Here is a 19,465-nt window from a genome sequence, read left to right as displayed (position 1 = left end):
GTAAAAGTTTACGGTTGAACTTTTTTTCCACAAAAACTTTTTTACACGAAAACTTGTTTACGCAAAGACGAACGCACCTATAAATCGCAAAGTCGGTAGGTGTCTCGGATATATTTTTATTGTCATCGACGGGGGAAAAGAATATAAAAAACCAACAACACCAAAAAAACAAAAGTGTATCTCGAAAAAAAAAGGGTTTGGCTCAGATTTTTTCCGATAATTAAAAGGCTGCAAAGTGGGGTTGCGGGTTCAAAAATCTACCCTCCACCATCCTTGCCGTGCCATCGTCATAAAAAAATACGTTTTTTTTTGCATCATCACTGCCAAGAACGATCGTCAATATCAAATGTCGGCGAAAAAAAGTTTCAGTCGGCACAACGGGGCACCCCCGGCACCAGCGGGCACCACGGGGCACCACCGGGCACTATCGGCAACCGCTGTACAGACCCATCATGTGAACATAATCAAAACAAACAACTGTCCAGGTACCACCGACATCGATCCAACAGAAACAATCAAAGAAAAACCCAACAAAAACATAATCAAAACAAAACAAGCTGTACATACCATAGCTCCAACAGAAACAACACAAGAAGTCTGGCCAGTAGCCACCACCCAAACAACACAAGAAGTTCGACCAGTAGCCACCACCCCTAAACAAACACCCTCTTCCTCCACCCCCCCCCCCCCAAACCGACATCGATCGCACCATCGACACCTCCCACCACAATCAAGAACACCAAACTTTTGGAATCAAAGAAACCCAATCAGGAACACCAACCACCTCCCACCACAATCAAAGAACCACAATCAAGAATCACAAAAACCCAAAATTCAAGAACACCATCTTTCGCCGCCACCACCGCCGACCAACCACCTCCCACCACCGTCTTCCGCCGCCGACCAACCTCCCACCAATCGTCAGTATCACAGTCACACCACCATCAAAAAACACAAATAAAGAATCCCAAAACCAACATAATCAGAATCAGAGAATCAAAGCATACCAAACCATCATAATCAGAATCAAAGAAACCCCAAACCCAATCAACCCCCAACATACCAAAAAAACCCAGCAAGGCCGCAAAAGAGTGACCGGAGAGATGGTGCTGAACGGTGGCGGAGGAGACGGTGACAGTGGCGGATGAGACGGCGGCGACGACGACCAAGGTTTTATCAGATCTGAGCAAGGTAACTGCCATCGTTGAGGGTGCTGGACTGTGGTGGTTGTTGGTAATCGGTGGAGGGGGACGCTTCTGCCGGAGAAACAACGGGGGTCGGTGACCGGCTGTGTTTCTTGGCCGTGAAAACGAGAGAGAAGGGTGCATGAAATGGTTGTGCGTGTGGCTGAGGGAGGAGGAGGATTTGTGCAGAGGATTTTTGGGGGTCTTTATTTGTGCAGAGAAAATATTGAAGAAGAAGAGATTTAAATGAAATATGAGAGAGGAGAGAGGAGAGAGGAGAGAGGAGAGAGGAGAGAGGAGAGAGGAGAGAGGTATATTAAATGAAGAGAGAGGAAAGATATGACATTTGGGGTAAAAGACTAAAATACCCTTTATGTTGGCGTAATATGATTGGCTAAGAGTGGTTCTCGCGGTTCTTACAACTGGAGGTGGTTTTCATTTTAGCGGCTCCCTATATATATGTGTGTGTGTGTGTGTGTGTGTATAGGTGTGTGTGTAAAGAAGAAAGAGGTGGCCCGTCTTGGGCGTCGAGGGGCTGCCGGTGAAGACGGGGACGGACCTAGGGGCGGTGTGCGGGGTGTCGCCGGCCCTAGGCCACCCCCATACCGTCTAGTTTTAGAGGAACGAATGTAGAAGGTTGGAACAAATAAAAGGGTTTTTGATGTTGAGAGTGGGGGGTAACGAGAGAATTTCTAGGGTTTTGTTTGTCAAAGTACATAAATTCTATTTGAACTTAAACATTCCATTGAGTTTGTGAATAACCTTTAGGGGCTGTTTGGCAATTTTTGAATGGTTAAGTGCTGAACCAGTAAGAGATCTGAACCATTAAGTGCTGAACCATTAAGAGGCAGTATAATGCTTAACCGTTTAGAGGCAAATGTCTGACCAATTCAGATTAGTGGTCTTAACCATTCAGACTTAGGGGCTGTTTGGTAGCCTCTGAATGGTCATTAAGAGGCTACCTCTTAATGGAACCATTAAGAATTTTACCAATGAGAAGGTAGAAGAATGTGACATATGATGATTTACCATTCAGAGGTTACCTCTTAACCATTCAGACTTGAGGTTACCTCTTATTCATTCAGAGGTTTTAAACCATTAAGAGGTAGCATCTGAATGGTCATTAAGAGGCTACCAAACAGCCCCTTAGTACAATGCTTAACCATTCAGAGGCAAATGTCTGAACTATTCAGACATATACTCGCGAAACAAACAGTGTAAACCATTAAATGCTAAACCATTAAGATTTTTGAACCATTAAAAACCTCATTAAGAAGTAAACAAACGGCCCCGTAAATTCCTTATGTTTATGAAGCTGCAAGGAATTAAAATCCTAATTGTAATTTCAGTTCCAAATTTCTCTTTAACCAACGAAGCATGTTTTTTTTCAATTTCAATTTCGTTGAATTTCACGTGCCTAATTAGCATAATCAATGAGATTGAGAATTCACGTGTGTGTTGGGTACTATGCCTATGTACCTTACTAGTTTCACATCTAATTTTTTTTTTTAACGGCCGTCGGCCGATAGAAAAATTTATTCATTGTAACAAGACGCTACACACCATAATTACAAGAAAACATTCACCAAATCAGATACGAGATTACATAGCTTTTAGCCAAAAAAAACCTAAACCGACACCACTCTTCTCATGTTATTACCATCTCCTTTGACCGACTTTTAACCCACAAGTATGCCATTGACTTCACCTCGTCCAGAACTTTTGTGGTGCTTGGTAATCCTTGCCCGAATGTAACCTCATTTTTCATCCTCCAACTACACCAAAGTGCAACCAAAACAATCTATATATATTAATAAATGAGATGATGTGGGCTATGTGTCTTTGAATGGTGAAACGATTTTGATGATGTGGCAACCATTGATTTAGTGGAGATTGATTTTGGGAGGGAATTGATGTAATTCTCTATAAACAAACCAATTTTGACAAAACACAAACCAGAACCAATGTTGGACGCGGGATCCGGGAGAGTTTGGGTCGGATATATGGGTTTTTATTGCACCGACTCACATTAAATTCGGATACTATATATTGTTTTTAACAAACCCTAATGCCTTCACAGCCACAGTTTTTGCTCATCGCTCTGTTCTTCTCCCACCGATTCAAACCCTAATTCCGATTGAAGATCAGGTTATCAATCATTCTCTAATGTTTCTTCTTCCTTTTATCAATCTATTTAAGGTTTTTCTTTCTTCTGGAGGTTTCTTTTTCGTTAGTGTTTCCTTCTGAACGAAGATGTTTGAGGTTTTTTCATTCATACATAATTTGATTGGGTTTTATTTCATCTTTTGTGACAAATGATCTAATTCAATGACTCAATTTTGTTATGATTTAGGGTTTTTTAAGTCTCTTTTTTACAGGATTCGTCGGTGGATGATTGGGGGCTCATCACCAGACGCCGAAACCCTAAGAGGGTGCCATCAACTCCGCCGCCGAATAGCCATTGTTGAGCAGGGAATGCAGTCTTCAAGATTAAATAATAATAGTTTAATGATCGGCTACAATGTTGTGAACTAAGGACGGGCCATTGTTAAACTAAGGACGGGCCAGTAGATTCTTCTGGACAAGTTATGTATACAAAAGGATATGCGGATCCTAAATATATTAAAACAGGTAACACTATTATAACTTCAGTATTCAAGATTCAATAATAATAGTTTAATGATCGGCTACAATGTTGTGAACCAACTGATGTAACAAATGATTTACCTAATGAACTGAAGGTCACTTCACCAAAAGCAGCAACATATACAGTTTCGGCGTGGTGCTTCTGGAACTCTTGACGGGGCAGCGGTGCATTGACAAGAACGGTCCAGAGGGTGAGCGAATACTGGTGGAGTTTGCTAAGCCTTTTCGGAACTCTAACGACGCTTGCAAGGAATGCAGTGGCAACAAATGTGATTTCGCTGGTTTTAATTCATGGAAACGACGACGGCTTCATGCATATTAGTGTTCTGTTTGGTTTCTCAGACAGATATAAAGGACGCAATGACTCGATCCGGTGAACAGGTGAAGGTGGCGCCAACTAAACTCAGGGTTACTACTGTCCTTACAGTCTTTATATAATGTTAAATGATTTATTGTTTTAGTTTCAAAAGACTCTTACAGAATAAATATATTCTCTACTCATATTCCAGTGAAAATATGTCTCATGCAATCTAAAGGTGAAGCTTCTATTGTTGTTAACGACGGTGTGCGGCACTTTGTCGGTTTCCAGTCAGTTAACCACCTCGAAAACCAAAAGCCCGAGACCAGGACGCAGACAAACATCCTTAACCGATCAATCTCGGGTCAAAATTTAAGACAACATGCAAGACTTCAAAGAGCATACTCCGACCACAATCTTTGTTATTCTGCTAATAATGTTCAGGCGTCGATGAATCAACCGAAGTTGAAAAAACAGCCGTTCAATGGGGGTTTTCAACTTGAAACCGTGAAGCTCGATTGTTGGTTATAATATTTGATGTTAGTTATGTTTAAACCCATTTACTTGAATGGGTCAATGTTAGTTATGTTTCAACTCAAACAGGTCAAGTTAAAAACATACGAGTTTGTCGGCTTTACGGTGTGCCATTTTCATGTTTCTTTGATTTTTGGTCTGGTTTGTTCTTGGATTTGAGCTTTATGTATCTGAATTTGATTTTATTGCTGGGTTTCTATATAATTATTGAGTTCGATGGAATGCTTTTGCTGTAACGGATTTGTATTTAGCCTCAGATTGATGTTTTTTTTTCTTCTTACTCATCTTATTTTGATTTTATTGGTGTCTTTTGGTTATATTAGGATTCCGGCGAACTGATTGGAGGTAAAACTGGCCAAACATCAGGACGAAAAATGACATTTTACTCTAATTTTCATAGATAAATGTTATTTATTTGTACCTTCCAGGTTGCTGGATTGTTGAACAAAATGTAGTTGCATGCGGAACAATCTGTCTCTGAAGATAACGAATGCACTTTTATTGTGTCGGTTCCCCCTACCAGAAGTGACGTTCTTCATGCATGTGATGTAGCAGAGGTATCGAGTGGAAGTACATTTATTATTACTAATAATGTTGTCGTGTTGTTTAAATCTTTGTATGATATTCAAGCACCAATAACAATGCCTCTTTTTTAATATAACTGACGTAAAATTTGTTTTATTGTAACAAACTCCAAAGGACGTGGCGATTGCTTATGGTTTCAATAAAATTCCAAAGCGGATGCCTGCATCTTTGAAGCCCTTGCTGCTGAATCAGTTCAGTGACCTTATTAGAACAGAGGTACATATTTTGCGTTAGTCGCGTTACATCGTTCGTTTAATCCAGTTCGACACGTTTTGCCATGTTCACATAGCTCAGGTGCTGATAGGTGTTAAGGGCTCGATTCAACGATTAAGTTATATAAAAAATTTTGTTCTAATTTTTCAAGAGCTAACAAATGAATTTTGGCGGTAGTAAATCATTTTCATAGTTAAGTAGTCAGAATTTTATATAGCTGGTCTTCACAGCCGCCTTCGGTAGGCCTTTAATCAGCAGTTAGGTTTAACAGTAGTAAATCATTTTCATATGGTTTTGCTATTAGGGTTAACGAACAAATGGTGAAAGGTAATTGGTTTGGTTTCACTAGGTTATTGTTTTAAGTTTTGATGTATTCCATTCGTTTGCTGAATGAAGTTATCTTATAATAGCATTATGCACTGAAACTTTGTTAATAAACAACCAACATAGCGTGATTACGTGAAAGGATACTCAATCTTTTGGAATATTGTATTGCGTTCATCTGTTTAAACAAAGAATATATTTCCTTTGTTCTGAAGAATAAAGATAAGCAGGGCCATTTTTTCAGTTCTAAAAGATGCATGTGTTCATCGATTGGGAATTGGGAATTTGGGATAATAATACTCTAACATAAAATTAATCTTTGTTTTTATTCTTTTCTTTTCAGAAACTGTTAGGTTGATTAAAAAAAAATAATGCTCATGATGTTTTACTAGGATTCATATCTTCCCCTGTCCCACATTGTTAACTATTGTTATCTTTTCCCTTTATGAGTTCTTGGTCATAGCGTCTCGACATACAAGTTACTAACAACTTCCCACTATGGGTTCAGCTTGGAGTTTTATGCAGCTGAGCTTATAGATGTGTGCCGAGGAGACACTTACAGAGGACTATATGTTTGCTGGATACAATTAGACAGTTGAGGGGTTTAAGGTATGCCTTAAAAACTGTATATAATGTTCTCATAATTCAAACCCAAAATTTGAACTTATACTCGGTTCATATTTTCTTATTTATTAAGTAGTTAGAAATAGTGTCTAATTCCAATTATTTTGAACTTTCTTTTGTAGGAGTCCCGAGATACATATCATTATCGTAAATTTCAACCTTCACCAAAGAGGAGTTAAATCTTTTATAGTTGTGGCGCCCTTGAAGATGAAATTGTAAAAGATTTTTGTTTTTTTATTAAATTATACAGGTACGTAGAAAATGACAGCATTTTATTAAACAGACCTGTGCATCATTGAATGCTATTAATTTTTTTCTGTTTTATCCAAAATTTATATCATTATGGTGAGATATGCCTGATAAACAGTAAGGCCCTTGCAAAATCCATCAATTGTTTAATAAGTACATCAGCCATACTTTTTGTCATTTATTGTTCAAAGTCTACTTCATCGATGGACAAAATCAACATTCAAGAAAAGCATAATGAGATTCTTAATAAAATTGAGCCACACAACTTAACATATAACCATCTTTCTGGAGTGCTAAATCATGTTTTATTGTATGTACTTCTCCTTGATCTGCCGAAAAGGTACATCAAAACATTTTGCCTCCGAGTTTCAAGAACTTAAAGAACCATTGAATATTTTTTATAGTTTCATTTGGTTGTTTTTGTAAAGCTTTTGTTGAGATGAAGCATGTAATTTCATTTGGTTCTTTTTTTATCAAGCAAGTTTTAAGCATTCGGGGACTCTTTGGGTGACATTGTATCCGTTGGATAACTCGACCTGTTCCATTTATAACCAAGCTTTTGTATATCCTTGCATTATTTGATGATTTATGCATCTTAGTAGACATGTATGTGATGTTTATCTGATCTTAACCAAAGAAATGTTTGTACTGTTTTAATTCTTTGATCAAACCTCTTCTTTCTTGCAATATTTACATGACCAAAAGTAGCAGCAGATCAGAACATCCCAAGTATTATCGCTATCTTAACTATATATTGTTTTAACTTTTCATCTCTGCATTTAGTAATCTTTATTCGAAATTTCAAAATTACTTTTTTGGCAATCATTTATCATTTTATTGTGAATTATTGATTAGTGTCTTATTTTTTTAATTTGAGGGTCAACGTGGTTTCCATATTTTCCCTTCCTAAATTTCCTTATTACATATTTACCCAACTCACAAAATCAATTACATATTCCCCTTTTTATTTAAAATTACCTAATTACCCTTGCCTTTGCCCTGTCTATACAATATTGTAACACGCGCCTTCACCAATCGCCACCGGAGTTATCTATCCTGCCGGTTAGGGTTTCGCTTGCCTTCACTAATCACCACCGGAGGTAGATGAAAGAGATAAATCGCCGACATTTGCTGTTCCATTCTATCATCTGCCGACTATTAACCAGGGGCCTAAATAATCTTTGAATTCGATCAAGGTACGTAATTCTTGATTTTGAACAATCATTGTCCGCTTAGATCGCGATTAGGCGTTAGGATTTTAGGGGATATTGTATGACACAGTGATGATTTTAATTCATAAGTGATTTCACGGTATGTGAAGAGTAGATATGCATTGACTAATTCCATTACTTTGGTGGTTGTGTTTTGAGTTTTGACCAATTCCATTCCTTATGTGATGAGTAGATATGTATTACTATACCAAACTGCAATAAAAAGGAAGACCAAATAAAAAGAACGTATAGCTCTTTTTCTTGGATATATATTGAACAATTAGCGCTGAAAAAATAATCAAAATAATATAGATTTTATTTGAACCATTTTCCAAACAAATGCATCTTCTAGACTATAAAGATTACTGAAATGGCAGACATAAAAAAAACTATATGTGGCAGAAATGAGCATATTTGATCACATGTCAAAACGGGTAACTATTAGTTTGGGTCGGGCAACTATCAACCCATTTCCTTTTTAGATATTTTTTGTTTTACTAGCATTAAAATTCAGGTTAACAATTAAAAAAACACAGGTTTGAACATTTCTAAGCGTTTTCTTCTGGTTAGACTCGATGTCGTTGTAATGAAAAAATTGCATGTTATAAAGGGCTAAAGAAAGGATCTATAGTTGGCTACACAATGCATGTGGAAGGGAAGGATTGCAAGGAGAGAGCTAAGAAAACTTAAAATGGTCACTATTGATGTTTAATTTCTTTTTTACTTAATAACATATTCATGTTTGTATGAATTTAGCCCGTAATATTGAGATGCATGTTTCACTTTTACTGCAGGCCACAAGAAACAGGTGCACTTAAAGAGCAAGTGAAGATTGCATTTTTTTAAACTTTGTGTTTTTGTTTTTGTTTGTGTTTTTTCTTTCTTTCTTTCTTTTTTTTTGATCAATTGATTATGAGTATTGTTGTATTGTTATTAGAAAGGGGAAACATGTAAATACTCATTTAATAAGTTCTTTAAGGGTAAAATAGTAATTCAATAATTGAAATTTTAATGAAAAGGGGAAATATGTAATATATATGGTTTAGAAAGGGGAAATATGTAATTGATTTTGTGGGTTGGGTAAATATGTAATAAGGGTACTTAGAAGGGGGAAATATGTAAAAAACTTTCTAAATTAACACCTAAAAGCAACCATAAAGAGAGGACTAGCATAATGCTCAATGGTCAAATGAAGCAATCACTACACAACGATATCACTAGGGGTCAATCGTGTCGGGTTGGCGGACCCATATTATTATTCGTTTGAAAGATTTCAACCCTAACCTGTATACACATGAATTCAGGCCAACCCGAACATGACCCTTTAACCCATTTTTTTCTAAGTGATTGATACATGTTGACCAGTTATAAGTGAGTTTTTGGGCCGTGTCAAGTATTGTCGCCCCTAATCATCACGTCAAAATTGAATCAAGGCTTGCTACGTCATATAATGATCTCAAGTTTATCGTCAATTTCTGATTTTCTTTATTACATCAATTTGTTATTTTAGTTGTGTAAACAATTAACTAAAATTTCATTACTTTTTGTCGGTCAGAACGTGGAGCGTGCTTATGGCTATAATAGGGTGAACAATAGATTTCAAGATGTAACTAATATAATTACTTTCAACCACTGCCCGTTGATGATATGGATGATTCTTATTGTTTTGAAGGTAATAACCATAATTATTGGAAGTAATTTATAAGTCCCATAATTCTTTTACACGAAGTTAGCCTTGATTTTAGCATGAAATGAGCCCAAATATCTATTTGATGCACGGTACAATGTTTTGTACTGTGGATAATGCATGTTATGGGTTGATTTTTGCATCTTATTTGGATCCACATTCAACACAACCGAGATGGAATACATGACACTCTTCAATTGAAGAAACTAATGTGTGTGCTAAAAACTATTATGTATGCTTCAGCTGTGTTTGGTTTGTAAATGTGAGCATTCATCATGGCATTGTTAATTTGTAAATTAGTAATATGAATATAGGTGAATTTTGTGCCTGGCTATTTGTGTTCTACTTAAAGACTCAATGCATATTATAACTTTATGATCTCACTTTCATGTGTGATTAGATCATGAATCTCTATGACACTAACATGAATCGTCAATTTCTAGGGCAAAACTTATAACACAGTTATGATTCAACACTTTAAGAATTGTAGTGATAGCAAGATCTCAAATATTTATTGCATGTTATGTGGTTGTTGAAGCAAGACGCGTAAGAGAGAAACGCCTTTCATGCTGTTGTGGTATTGGTATGGGCTGGTGCTTATAAGTCGTTATCTTTATCAATTTAGATTATTGTTGATTATGATTTGGCACGTAATAAGGGTGGTTGATGTGCTAATTCGATCTAATCTTGCTAAAATCTTTATGATGGTTCACACTTGGTTTCTTCATGGCTGTTATACCCTGGTATGTTGGAGCATTTTTTTTAATGTACGCCAGATTGTTTGCCATGATAAACCTGGATATATTGCATGCCTAATCGCTGTAGAGATTTCTACTTCTCATACCTTGGGTTGTTTGTATCCGTTTAACCCATTTCAAAGGTATTTTATATATCGCTCTCCACATTATCCAACAGCTCGTGAGTATGACTGCATACAAGGCCTTTCTTTTTTGTTTGTTCTCCACTTCGTATTTATGTATTTTAATGAGGTTCTTGAAGGAAAAAGCATAGATTGCAAGTATTCCACACTGATGTGATATTGTCGGCCATATGGTGTTTGCCTCCTCGCATTGAACGAACAGATGTCCCGCATCTTCTGGTTCATTGCGGCACATTCTACACATGATGGACCAAACTTCAACCCCTCTTTTATTTCTTATTGATATGTCACTATCTCTTCTAAAGAGATGAGTGTGATTGTCTTTAGAATTTGTGTTTTCTGTTTCAATAACTTTAATGAGAGTTGGTTTTCAGCCTACTGAAAATAGTATTAAAAAGGGATGTTTATAGGCCTACTAAAAATATTATTTTCACATTTTGCAGAGAGACAGGATTATCGTGCTTCTTATTTAAGATATACAATAGGAAGACAATGGTCTTCACCTTAGAGAAACTCTCCTGCAATATAGCAACTGATCATGTGATTTGGATTTGTAATTGTGGTGATTATACTTCTTATTAGTACTTTTATGTATGTACAAGCCACGTTATGGTGAAAAAATATTTAGTTATATGGGCCCTAATATGTAACAGCGGGTTCTTTTGTTCTTATTGTAAGCTTCTTGGTTGTGTATAAAATTTGGCCTTTCAACAAAATATGGGCCCAAATAATGAAACTTTTCACACATGGCTTTTAAGTTTTACTGCTATTTTAGTTATATGGGCCTTAATATGTAACAGCGGGTTCTTTTGTTCTTATTGTAAGCTTCTTGGTTGTGTATAAAATTTGGCCTTTCAACAAAATATGGGCCCAAATAATGAAACTTTTCACACATGGCTTTTAAGTTTTACTGCTATTTTCTTTAGTTTATGTTATTATTATTAATTAATATGTTTATGATTGGGATTAATACATAAAAGTAGGGCCTCCTAACTTTTGGGAAAGCAGGCTTATAGATAGCCAATAATGAAGTTGGGTCTCTTTTTCTTGCATTAGGGTGAGAGGGGCACTCCTCTCTTAGGGGAGTCCCCTCTCTTACTCACGGCCAATCAGCACGCGCCACGTCAACTTTCCTCTTAAATCCTCATTTTGCACTCAAACGTTGGCATCACTCCACTCACACAATTATTTTTTTATAAAAAAAGAAAAAAATATAATTGGTGGAAAAAGGGTGGACCCACATTGACAACCAATAACCCATTCTCTCTCTCAACCGCGCGGTAAATTATGGATGGTGGCGGTATACCCGCTCGGCAACTGAAGTCACCGCATGGGGTCACCGCATGTGCCCCGTGCACCCTTAGATGTTGAGAATCGGTAAGAAAACTATTTATAGGTTAATATTAAATATTTTAATTTTTTTCTCTATCTTACATATTATCTTTTAATACTATGTTGTTTAAATTTAAAATTTTACTTTTAGATTTACATTTCAACATGTCAGATTTTTTTCGTTTAATGTCCTGAACATAAAACTTCTAAATATTTGATGTCAAAATTTAATGTTTTTTTATTTATTTTCCAATATGGTCAATGTATTGATTTTTTTATAGCATGATAGTTATATGTTTGACATTCAAAATCAAATTGAAACCCTAAATGTAAATGCCGTCCACATGAATACCCCAAAATATTGAAGACAACACCTTTCTAATGTCCGATCCCACAGTTAATCTCAGGTTCGTTCGGTCTCCCCATCATTATTTTCTGTTTTTTTGGTTTAAATTGTTGAAACATCGCTTCCTCTAACATCGATTTGTACACTATATCTATCGATTTGTACACATATTGTTTACATATCGATTCAGGTTTGTGATTCTCTAACTCGCATATTGTTTACACATATTGCCCCAAAACAGGCTTCTTTTGGGTTGTAACACCCCCAATCGGACTCGAGACATGTCTAGGGCACGGGATTGTGGTTGCAGGCTTCACATTCGTCACAATAGGGTTTGAATTGACGATGGATTCTCTAACTCACATATTGTTGCTGTTGTTTGTTTTTTAAGCACATGGTACTTCATAATTTGTATTATACGCTTTGAGTTGTTTTTTTTTTGGTCCTGGTTTGAATTGTTGAGTCCTTAGGGTTTATCATGATTCATTAGGTTTAAATTGTTCGGTCTCCCAATCATTATTTTGTGTTTTTTTGGTGCCATGTATAAGCATTGAAATTGGATGTTAGAAAGGGACGCCCTTTCTGCTGCACTTCCAATTCTAAGAGCCATTGATTTTGTGATTGTTCGGTCTCCCAATCAGTATTTTCTATATTTTTTGAAACACGCCCGGTCAAGTTTATCCGGTTTTTCTAAATATATGGTTAATGATGTTTAATACATTAAAAATAAATTTCTGAGACTTTTAACCCATTTCCTTTTTAGTTATTTTTCATTTTACCTAATTGACCGGTTAGTTATTTTTCAACTCTTGGACTTTCGACCGGATAAAACATAACCCGAGGCGACCCATACCCATGAAAATTCCTATCTGATGCAGGTGAAGGTCATAGAACTAATTGATAACCTGGAAGTTACAAGACATGTGCCCTACATTGGTGGGTTCGGATGGATATCCTTTTCAGGGGAAATTTATCTTCAGCTTAAATTTGGAGAAGATGCTGTTAAGTGATGAAAAGCAATGTGCGGAACACATCATGCTGGTTGACTTAGGGAGGAATGATGTCGGAAAGGTTAGTTTGGCTTTTTTTTTCTTATAATAGTAAGATGCTTTCGTAGTTTATAATTATTTAAAATGTTTACTTTCTTAATGCAACTCGGATGTAGGTAACGAAACCTGGTTAAGTTAATGTGGAAAAGCATATGACCGTTGAACGGTACTCCCATGTGATGCATATTAGTTCCACCGTAAGACACTATTATTTTGTTTGTTGTTTCATGTTTTTTTTCTATTACAACAACAATCTATCGATAATCTTGAATCGTTATGGCTCCCTTTTGGTTCTTAAAGGTGACTGGGAGTTGCTCGATAATCTGACTCAAATTGACCCGGTTTTGATAAATACAACTCAAATTGAGCCACTCATAAATATTGTAAATTGGTTAAAATTGTGACTTATACTCCTGCTGAAAATATGATGTCTTTTGTTATAAAACGAACTGTTATTTTGTGTCGAGCTAGAATGCTTATTGTTTGTTCTTGTAGAATAGACTAAAAGTTGGTTCTTGGTTTCTTTAATTTATTTTAAAAACAAGTTAACAGTTTGGGAATTCTAATTGTTATTTTAATAACATGGGATGCAGATTTAACCATCAAATTGTACAAAAGTGCCCTTCTGATGCTAGAGCATTCAAAAAGTATGAATTTAGATGACAGAATATTGGAGAAGACTTTGATAGACCTGGCGGAGTTGCTTCATCTTGTAGGATGGTATGATGTATATGTCCTAGATTTTTCACACTTACGGGTCAATATTCAGGTTGTAATTTATTGATAACGGGTCAAGCATGTCATATGTAGAAAAGTAGATGATAATGAAACGGGTCAACAATTTGGATGAGTGTAAAATGGGCTGAAAGTTACCAAACTTGTATTTAAATGATTACAGTCTTTTAAATCATCTTATTTAAAAGAGTTTATCTTATTGTTAAAATCATAGATTTGTATAAACATATATGATACAGTAAATAGTGATACATTAAATATCTGTTTTGATATTTAAGTTTGGTCAAGATATGCCAAGCACTTGGTCTTAGAAACTTTATTCATATTCCCTGCATAGCGTATTTCTTTTAAAAATTTGTCATTTTCTTCGGCTCAAATTTTAAAAAGACCCGTATTATTGCTTTATATAGTGACTGAACTTATTTCTTTTGCAACTATTCTAGACGTGGTACTGAATTGGAAGGTAAAACAATGCATGCCCTTCAATGTCAACCTAAGATACCTTTTGAATGTTGTATCAACTGCTACCTAGATAGTAGTTTTAACTTTAAAATATATGATAAGTGATAGCAACAACATTAGGTTGGGATATGAATGCACGAGAGCACATTCTCTGTTTCAAATAAGATTAATTTATATGTAATTAGTCAACGAGTCTCAGTTCTTTCATGCATGATCAATATTTCATGTTTCTAAGTAAGTTTTTTCATGAAATGAAGTGGAACTTATTGACGCAGAAAAGGAAACTAGGAAACAACTAGAAGAGTTTTTGATTGTTAAATGGAAAATGCACTTTCATTCTTTGTTGTTTTTTTTTATTTTTTATACTTATCAAAATTAAATTGTTCTCACCCGTGTATCACACGGGTAGCTAACCTAGTAATTAAATACCAGAAGTTACATCTATATCTATACTTATACTATTTAATCAATTGAGACACATAGCAATCCCTCAACCACTCTCATTGTGTTTTCCCGCCTACATGCTACTCACTGTATTAGGTCGCACGCCGATTATTTTCGATAACCCATTATCAGGAAAACACATCATCAGACCCTTTAGTTCCATTTTTCAAACAGACGAATATCTTTTTCATTACTTGCCCTCTTTTCATAAACACTACCCTTCACCTATTAGCGGTTTCTCTCAATATCAGTACTACGACGATTCCAATGAACATCATTGGTACCTGTATCGGTTCTATCAGAACTGTTACCGATATTCGTTTATATGGTTTCCATTCGAGGTAAAACAAGCATCGACATCCTTTTGGACATATCACGAATTTATTTTTTGGGTTTTCTTTTTCAGTTGAACCGAACCAATGCCGACCAAAATACCGCCGCAATGCGCGGGAAATTGTACTAGTTATATCGACATATATGAAAGGGTGCCAATAGGGTGGTGGTTCATCGGCAAAGGCAAAACCTTTAAATACCTAGGTTTAGGAGGCAGGCCCGACTGAAAGGTAATCTAAATGAGGCAATGGCTTTGGGCCACATTTTATAAAGGGCCTACAATATTTAATAAATTAATTCTTTAATTATATATATGCAATAATCCAAATGATGCTTTTGATCAAGAATTGAGTTATATTTCCGGTGAAGAAACTATGATCTAATTCTGTTCGACTAGGTAACTACTTAGTAAAGAAAGTATGATCTAATTGCATTTGGCTAGGTAACTACTTGAATTGAAGATCTTTATTCGTATAAGGAAACTATAAAAGTAGACATTTTAATACATGTTACCCGCCCAACCTCTCCGGTTTATTTGGTCAGTTATACCGTTAGCCAGCTGACTTTAGGTTATTATTTTTTTTTACAAAAAGGCCCCAATTCTTGAACTCGCTTTATGCCTCGTAAAAGGTTGAGTCGGCCCTGTTAGGAGGAAAGGTCTTGGGTTCAAGTCCCACTGACAACATGGATTAAAAAAAAATCCGTTAAAAAACATATATGAAAGGGTGTCCTCACGTTAATATATGAGTAAATTGTTGTTTTAGTCCCTGTGATTTATTGCTTATTGCTATATTTTACAAAGTTGAAAACTCTTACAATTTACACATCAACGTTTCTATTTATTGCAATTTAACTCCCCTAAACTAACTTCATCCGCATTCATGTTAAATCCAGGTCTTATGAGAGACATGTGAGGGAGATTTTGATTATTAATTCTTCCATCTACGCATTGACCAGATTTACACACAACCTTTATTTTCTTTTCAGGAACTTGAACTATCTTAGTAAATTTTTCCATCTACGCATTGACCAGATTTACACACAACCTTTATTTTCTTTTCAGAAACGTGAACTAAAATCTTACAAACTATATATCCTTTAACTTTGTTAAAAAATATTTCAACCTAACATGAGTTGCTTGGCCAAGAAAAATAGAATGTTCAATGGTTCCTGTTGATGCAACAAATAATAGATCAAGGATAGTAGCTGGGCTGGTTAGGCAAAAGGGTTGAAGGGTTCAACTTTGCCTAACGCAGGTCGTGTGGCCCCCCCATGTTTGCAAGACGTGGAGAGAGGTTCACTAGTTAAATTTGGTTGTTTGCTCAAGATCCTCCACTGAAGTGTTCAGTTTCGGATGTGTGAACAAAAGGAATGTGTGTGTTGAATGTGAAAGAAAGTGACTTGCGTGAAGCAAGTACTAGAGGAGAATGACCAGAGATTTCAGGAATCAGAACTGGTCCTAGAATGTTTTTCACACTTAATGAAGCGTCTAATTTATAGGGAAAGCCATCGCTCAAAGAGGAAGCTGTTTGACTAGTGAACATGCTTGCAGTGGGGGTTTTGCCCTTTTTGGGGTTTAAGCCTTTTGACCTGCGGATAAGAGGCTGTGCTCTGTGGACTCGTGCTACTTTTACGGCTGGGGAGTTTCGTGAAGCAATCAGAGATGTGACTCTCTACTGTTCACGTACTGCTTTATCTCAACTCCTGGGTTTTCAACCTTCGAACCTTTTAACCTTTTAAGCCTTAATGTGTCTAAGTCATTTTATTTAGTCTTGGGCTACCCCCGTCATCAGCCCCCCAAGTCAGAGGTTTTTGGGAGTGAGCCCAAAGGCTTCTGACTTTTGCACATTTGCTTTTATTGCTTAAAGGCTTAAAGGCTTGAAAGCTTGACATCAGTTGAGAATTTTTTGATTTTTTTTTAGAAAACTGACAACTGATTTGATGTGTGGCAGTTTATAGGTCAGCGGTTTTTGCAGAGAGTAGGTTAATGACTGTTGTGCCATCATAACTTCTATTTGGGTTTTATTTTCATCATTCAAGACAAACAACAGTTTTCGTTTTCTCTTCAAGTTTTCTCCATATTTCCTTTCCATCTTTCAGGTTAGTTCCGATTTCCTCTGTTTGCTTTACTTTGTTCTTTATTTTGATCATGGATGCACGAAAGGATCACTCCGTTAGTTTTTCACGCCTCACTCAAGAGGAAGTTGAGAACTTTTGCATTGATTTTGGTATTTGTGACAACTCGAGTTTCCGAGATTTCCACTTTCGCATTTATTGCACGTTCACTGTTTGTTTAGTACTTACTTACACAATTTGTTTGCGTTGTAACTGTATACGTTGTGACTTGATAAAGTGTATTGTGATTGTTGCAAGGTTATGTGTTATTTTATGAATGATTGACAAATACATGAACTTGGTGATGAAACTGTAAATTATATGTGGAGTGGGTATTTTGTGTAAAGAATGATACTTAGGGGTGTTTAGTGGTAGTAGTGAAAACAAAACCAAACCCCTTAACCCTAATCATTCTCACTAATTTTCACCATACGCCACTTCAAATCATTCTCTCTACAATCATTCTCACATCATTCTTGGCTATCATTCTTGGCTACACAAGTTCTCTTGCATCAATCTTGATCTTCCAATCCATCTAGAATCAATCTAAGGTAAATGTTTAATGATTGTTTGTTGTTAATCATTGGTTAATTGATTCTTGCAAACCCTAGTTCTACATACAATAGTTCTGTGTTTATTGATTGATTCTGATTATTGTGAAATGGATATGATTGGTTGTGTAATCACTTGCCTGACACTAAGATGCCTGTTATGATAGAGATGTTGATTGATGATTAGATTACTGCAATGCAAATGTATGAAATTAGGGTTTCTTGATCGTAAGTGTAACTGTTCCATTGATTCTGTAACATGGTTTTGAAATTCACGCATATTGATAACTCAGAGTTAAGCGTCAGGGTTTTGTGAAGTCACAAAGTCCGAATTTTATTGGTATGTGTAATCCGAGTTTTGAACACATGAAGGTCCGAATTTTATGTGAATGTATGATCTGAGTTTTAATTGTAAACACATGGTCCGAATTTTATATGAGAAGCATAGTCTGAGTTTTGATTAAACTCTATATGGTCCGAATTTTATTGTACATATATAGTCCGACTGTTACAAAAGGATATAAGGTCCGAACTTTACACATGTTAGAAAGGTCCGAACTTTATACATATGTTTGGATCCGAGCTTTGTTACTTGATGATCTAGTCCAGTTTGTGCTTGATGATCTTGTCCGAGTTTTAAAGTATGATGCTTATCCGAGTTTTAAGCCATGTATATGGTCCGAGTTTTTAACTAAGAAGCCTTGTCCGAGTTTTATACATGATGCCTTGTCCGAATGTTACGTTTGATGCCTTGTCCGAATGTTTGGTTGATATGTATGGTCCGAATTATAAGAGGAAATGCCTAATCCGAGTTTTTATAAGGGGAAGGTTGTCCGAACTTTATAAGATATACATGGTCCGAACCTTTCAAGTGATGTGTAGTCTGAGCTTTATTAATGTTTATACAATCCGAGTTGTTGAGTTGTTAACAGAATCAAGCAAATGTTGAATGAAAAACACTTATCCTGCCACCACTGTATGTATGTTACTGTATGTTACCTACTGTATGTTGCTGTATGTTACGGTATGTTACCGTGCGATCTTTGGCATGTCAATTGGTAAACAATTATCACACAGAACACAGTTGCTTGGATACCAAAGACTTGTAAACCCTAATTAAATATAAACACTTACATCGAGTTTATGTGCAATGTACCCTAGGTCTTGTGTAACGGACCTAATCATTTATTTACACTAGAAGCACTAACAAACCGAGCAAATCAAGGTGAGTTCACACTCTTACCAAGGCATGGGATTCCCGGGGTTTGGGAATGGGATTGAAGGAATGAGATTGAATAGATACCTGTACTTACACTGTTACTAGACTATCTACCATCGTCCTCGGAATGCTAAGGATACATACGTAAAACCTACGTATACTTGTACTCATCACTGTCCTCAGGTTGCGAAGGACACTTACGTAAAACCTGCATAAACTTACACTCATTACTGCCTCGGGTTGTGACAGGAACTTACGTAAAACCTACGTAAACCCCCGCGTACCACTGTCCTCGGTTTGTGAAGGACACTTACGTAAAACCTACGTAAACCTTGTACGTACTACTGTTCTCGGGATTAAGAAGAACACTTATGGTTACAAATAGTCTAGTGTATATGCAACTATGGGAAGCCCCCACTAATAAAACATACTATCGGCCCAGTA

The 19,465-nt window shown here is 36.3% G+C and overlaps 2 long non-coding RNA genes across 7 annotated transcripts; both read left to right on the top strand.

The window, feature by feature from the left end:
- The first annotated feature begins 3,218 nt into the window (after window positions 1–3,218).
- On the top strand, window positions 3,219–8,677 carry LOC110867981. 6 transcript variants are annotated; one of them, XR_004862045.1, is made up of 7 exons: window positions 3,219–3,332; window positions 3,563–3,815; window positions 3,926–5,219; window positions 5,362–5,463; window positions 6,293–6,393; window positions 6,531–7,853; window positions 8,479–8,543. It is a non-coding gene; the product is annotated as an uncharacterized LOC110867981 (long non-coding RNA). The 6 variants fall into 6 exon arrangements; XR_004862048.1 differs by having other exon boundaries at window positions 3,248–3,332; window positions 3,549–3,815; window positions 8,479–8,545; XR_004862047.1 differs by having other exon boundaries at window positions 3,257–3,332; window positions 3,538–3,815; window positions 8,479–8,545.
- Window positions 8,678–12,071: 3,394 nt separating this feature from the next.
- On the top strand, window positions 12,072–14,108 carry LOC110867980. The gene is made up of 5 exons (XR_002552053.2): window positions 12,072–12,174; window positions 12,355–12,510; window positions 12,992–13,184; window positions 13,279–13,359; window positions 13,756–14,108. It is a non-coding gene; the product is annotated as an uncharacterized LOC110867980 (long non-coding RNA).
- Window positions 14,109–19,465: the final 5,357 nt, after the last annotated feature.

This window comes from Helianthus annuus, chromosome 7 (genome assembly GCF_002127325.2).
Source record: "Helianthus annuus cultivar XRQ/B chromosome 7, HanXRQr2.0-SUNRISE, whole genome shotgun sequence".
Lineage (NCBI taxonomy): Eukaryota > Viridiplantae > Streptophyta > Magnoliopsida > Asterales > Asteraceae > Helianthus > Helianthus annuus.
This window is presented reverse-complemented; position numbering and strand designations above follow the sequence as displayed.